The sequence below is a fragment of the Penaeus japonicus genome, unplaced genomic scaffold, assembly GCF_977035675.1.
Source record: "Penaeus japonicus unplaced genomic scaffold, GWHDUDI00000001_assembly GWHDUDI00000003, whole genome shotgun sequence".
NCBI classification, from domain to species: domain Eukaryota; kingdom Metazoa; phylum Arthropoda; class Malacostraca; order Decapoda; family Penaeidae; genus Penaeus; species Penaeus japonicus.
In genome coordinates this window covers 38,619,479-38,624,478 of record NW_028234405.1, presented here as the reverse complement: position 1 = coordinate 38,624,478, position 5,000 = coordinate 38,619,479, and the positions used below count along the sequence as shown (strand labels likewise).

Below are 5,000 nucleotides of genomic sequence, written 5' to 3'. Positions count from 1 at the left end.
CTAGCTCAAACATCTATATTCTCCACATACTTTCATTTCACAAAGATTAGGGGAAAAGCTTAGTACAACAACAACATCTAACAAATAAAAATACAAAAGATTGTTATAGTTACAAAAGTTAGTTAAAAAACGTGAAAGAAAGTATTACGACAGGTGCTTTCCCTCGTTCACCCTTCCCTATCTCAGTGGATGCGGCCATACTTGTGTTTCCTGCCATCTCTGTTTTGACTTTCCTGACAATTCGACCTGTTGAATTGCGTGGTGCGATTTTTTGCGTAACTAATGGATATAAAAGGGATCCTGGATAAAGGACGGTGGACTTGAGATACTTCGAGGCTTTCTACTGTAACAGGTAAGGCTTGTGTGAGCGAGTGGGTCGACCCCGATTTCGATTCCAAAACAACATCGAGTAAAAGTTCTTTTTATTATCAGATGTCAAAGGTCTCGATAAGGGAACACCTATTCTAATACCGTGTAGAGGCCTTCGACGGGAGGATTGGTCCTTCGTGGAGGGAATTAAGAGCGGGTTGGCCATTAAAGGTCGAAATACGTGGATTGCGAAGGCGGAAGAGAACCTTGAGAGCAGAAGATGAAGTAATACGTAAAACATCCCGATTTTGTCATTTTTATTTTCAAAGTGCCGAGATTTTCGCCGGAGTGAGAGATTGGGAGTGCACGGAAATCCTCTTAAGGAACTGAGAAAGACGAAATATCACCTCGGCTATTGAAAGAAAATTAAGGCGATCAACAGTTATTTTTTTTCAACTCCGGACATGAGTTACCGATATACAAGAATGAGGAAATGGCAGGTTCTCATGACACTATTTTCGTAGCAGAGTAATTCCCTCGTAAATTCAGCTAACTGGATTGCTATATGAAGGAAGAGAGATAATTAAAGAGTAAGCCATGTATGGAGTTTGAAAGCCTGGCAACTTGCAAGTCTTCATTTCTAATAGTTGTATGAGACATGACAACTGACTGTGCTTTTGTGTCTGTAGGAAATGAGTCAGATAAGCTTATGCATTCACCTTGGAGGAGAGCTTAGCTTGGGATTTGGCTCCTGCTCTTAGATGCCTTGGATTTGACAGCTCTTTTGACATCCTTTTTGACAGGCAGGTAAGCACTTCAAAGTTCTCTTGCCTCTAAGCGAAGAGTTTGGCTTGACAGCTCAGTTTTCAAGTTTCCAACTAGGTTTTAAAGCTGTTAAGGGAAGTTCCTTTGGTTGAATTCTCATTCCATAAGGTCTCTTTTTTTTTTGCTACTTTTTATAGAAATGATTAAGATGATTCTTTTGCTTGGGTTGAAATTATTTAGATTGTAATGCATAGCTATGAAATTTAGTTGTGTGTTCAGTTATGTGAGGATGTTTTAAGTATTTAGATAGATATATAAATATAGATATCAATATATAGTGAATTTACCAAGAATGGGCAAAGGAAAATAAATAGAAGTGATATTATTTGTATGAATTTAGTTTCAGGCATACTTTACATATCTGATAAGGTAAATATTGCATGCAGTCGTGGAATTAGTGAATTAGGATTTTTTTTTCATAACACAACTGCCATATAGTAAGAACAGAAAAGTTAAGTAATGTTTAAGATGGATAAGAATATACATCTTGATCATGATCATTATGTTGAAGGTTTATAGACTCCGGTTATTTGTTGCATGACTGCATCTATTGCCAGATATATTTATTTTATAACTATTTTATTTTCAATTTATAACAAATATGGCATAGAATTTTTTTTTATTGATCTGTCAGTTTAATATAACATTTACCTTGTATGCTATATATGCCTGAAACTATGATTTTGCAATATCTGATTGTAAGGGACAGAGACTAATAGGGACTCCTCTATGTCTTGGCCAGAATCCTGAATCCCAAATAGGCCTTCGCTCACCTCGAGTCTCCACCCAGGGTCACTTATATATGCCTTGTGTAGTTTCTAGAGGATGAGTTGTGTTGTAGGTGATTCTACCCACTTTGGTGTCATATCATTGAGTACAATGGGCAATGGGAAGGTCTCATGAGGTAGGGCTGAGGAGAAGGTGCTAGGTTGAACCAGGAAGGTAGTTGGCTATAATTGAACCTGGGTTCTTGTATAAATGTTAATGTCAGGAATTTTTAGGTGTGGCTCACATTATCAGGCATATTTGGGCAATAAAAGTGTCTTTTCTGATCTTAACCCATTAGCAGCGAACGGCATGATTTGCTGCCAAGGCAGAGTCAGTCACAGACGCAGATGGCACCATGCCAGACAATGTAAACCCGCCATCCTACTGCATACATATTTTATTAAAACCGTGACCAATGGGTTAACCTTGAATCCGTATTGATGATTCCCAAATTGATATTTGCTTTTCTCTCATGGAAAGGCATTGCTCAGAGGCAGGTACAAGTATCAGGTATGACTCCTGGAGGAGGAGCTGTGATTCTGCCCTGGGGTTTTATATTTTTGAGTGTGGCATTAGGCTGTTGGGAGGTCTTGTCACAGAGGGTGGTAAGGTCACAAAATTAGTATGAGGATGAGGTGAGGTAGGGTCAAGAAGGGCAGTGACTCTGGGTTAGCCTGTTTTTTTGTTTATCTTTTAAGTGTAAAGGGTCAGTATCATTCAACTCAAGATGTAGTTCACAGGGTTGCCCAACGCTGTCCAGTGATAGGCTAAACCCCATTAGCTTTTGATGATTAGAGTGTAAGAACTACCCTTTTTGAACACTCTTTCTGAATTTTACTGTAACAGAAAATAAAGAGATAAAAGTAGCTTGATTAGATAAAATATTCTCCGAATGCATGGTTCTGTTTGTTGGCCTTTAAAAAGATGCCAAAAAATAGGAGATGATTTTTTCACATAAATGTGTTACTGTATTATTCAATTTTACATCTGAAAAATACATTTGGAAAAAAAGAAGACTAAATGATGTAAATGTACTGAGTATGACACCAAAGAAGGTGTTTCATTGGGACTTGTTAATATGGGTGATTTTTTTTTTTTGTATTGGATATAAAAAGAATGTGTGAAATACTAGTTATAATGAATTATTGATGAGCAAAAGTACAAAATCAAAGTGAAATAAAACTTATCAACCCTGTTTAAACCTACTGATTCTGATGCAACATGTATTGTTATGGTTTTGTTTTGTTATTCTTATTTTTTACACTTAGATGGCTCCACATGTGTTCAGTCACCAAAGAGCCAATTAGTAGGCCCACTTGTCCTTATCGGTTTAAGCCATTTCTAGAAAGTTTTCAGTTAATAATGATGGTAATGGTAATAAAAATATTTGTTATTATTACTGTTATAGTTGCTATTATTGTTTTTATTATTGTTATTATTGTTATTGTCATTTTTATTATTGTCATTGTCATTTTTGTTATTGTTATTCTATTATTATTATTATCATTGTTATCGTTATTGTTATCGTTATTGTTATCATTATCATTATTATTATCATTATTATTATTATTATTATTATTATTGTTGTTGTGTTTGTTGTTGTTATTGTTATTATTGTTACTGTTATTGTTACTCTTATTGTTATTATCACTTTTATAATTATTGTTGTTGTCATTATCATTGTTGGTATTGATGTTGTAACTATTACTATTATTATTATTATTAGTGGTGGTAGTAGTCGTAGTAGTAGTACTAGTACTAGTATGATGAACAATAACAATAGTAATAAAAAACTAAAAAAAATGGAAAGAAACAAATAAACAGCTGAAGTCAGGTCGGCCTAGTAATTGACTCTTTGGTGCTTGTGGAGCTATTTGTGTGTATGAAGAAGAAAAACTAAACTACGTTGAAGAGTGTACGTTCACCTGCATTCCTAAAGTATAACAGTTGATTATTTTTGTATGAGAATTATTTTTATTACACTATATCAAAGTTTATCTATCAAGCAAGAGTATTTCCTTCATTTTTCCCAGTTTATATTGCGGCAATACGTATTGAAGGACTGTTTTTGTGTGATAGTTCCTGAACTTTAATTCATGAGTCTTTTCACCTTCTCACTATTTAAGGATATGATATTTAGATAAGTCTGACTCCTTCTCAGGGTGTAACTTGCAAATTGTTTGAAAAATTGAGAGGCAACCTTGAGAAGGCTGATGATATAGGGAGATCTGAATAATTTTTATATTAGATTTTTTTTTTTTAATTCTTTTTTATTTTTACACGTACATATCTGAATATCTTACCAATATGCCAAAAATCATAACTGGACCTCATGTCTTGAATAATGTGGATGTATTCTTGGGTTTTCCTGCATGTTATAGGAGGGGTGGTAATTACATATTGCTTGACAAAAACAAAAGAAAAACAATAGATAAAAATCTGCAATTTCCCTTCATTTTTTGCTTGCTTTGGCTATTTTGCTGTCTTTCTTTAGTATAGGAATATGTAAGTGTCATAGTAAAATGACTATAAAGTACAGGAAAGGGAGTTTGTTAACTACTGAATCCTTATTCTCACAGTTCTATTTAGAACCTTTACTTGTAGGCGGCTGGTGATTTCTATGAGAATTGTCATATTGAGGTTTTAAGGAAATTGGAAATGTCTTTTCTTATAAAGTTATAAGATATGGCTCTGCTTGTCAGGGTGACATCTTTTGCTTGTTATTAAGGCTTGATATTCCATATAGAGTGTACCTAGACTTGAACACAATTGCAATAACTTTTGATAAAAGATCAAATAAAACACAGAAAAGAACTAAAAATATATGTATACTTTTGCTTCCATAGTGCACTTGCTGCTGTACTGGGATAACATCAAGGTCACCCACATGAAACAAAAATTAAAAGTTCATTGTTATTTCTGCTTGTCTTTGATGTTGTATGAGATAATAATTGTTTTCCTCTAAGCATAAAAAAAAGGGGTTTGGGCTAACTTTATTAAGCTGTAGCTGGAGAACTTGGGCATTAGAGCCATAAAACTCCACGCCTCCATAGTCATGGCATGTATAAGTGCCATCTGAAATTCGTGCCCATACTCAC

At 34.6% G+C, this 5,000-nt stretch overlaps 1 protein-coding gene across 6 annotated transcripts in view; it reads left to right on the top strand.

Annotated features, from left to right (window-relative positions):
* Window positions 1-169: 169 nt before the first annotated feature.
* The window catches only part of LOC122253497 (uncharacterized), a 50,843-nt gene continuing 46,012 nt past the window's right edge, over window positions 170-5,000 (top strand). For 5 of the 6 annotated variants that reach the window (XM_086532188.1, XM_086532180.1, XM_086532164.1 and 2 more), the window contains exon 1: window positions 176-352. The gene's annotated coding sequence lies outside the window, so the exon portion shown is untranslated. Of the gene's footprint in view, window positions 353-5,000 lie in introns of all 6 variants that reach the window. The other variant, XM_086532147.1, reaches the window with a different exon arrangement.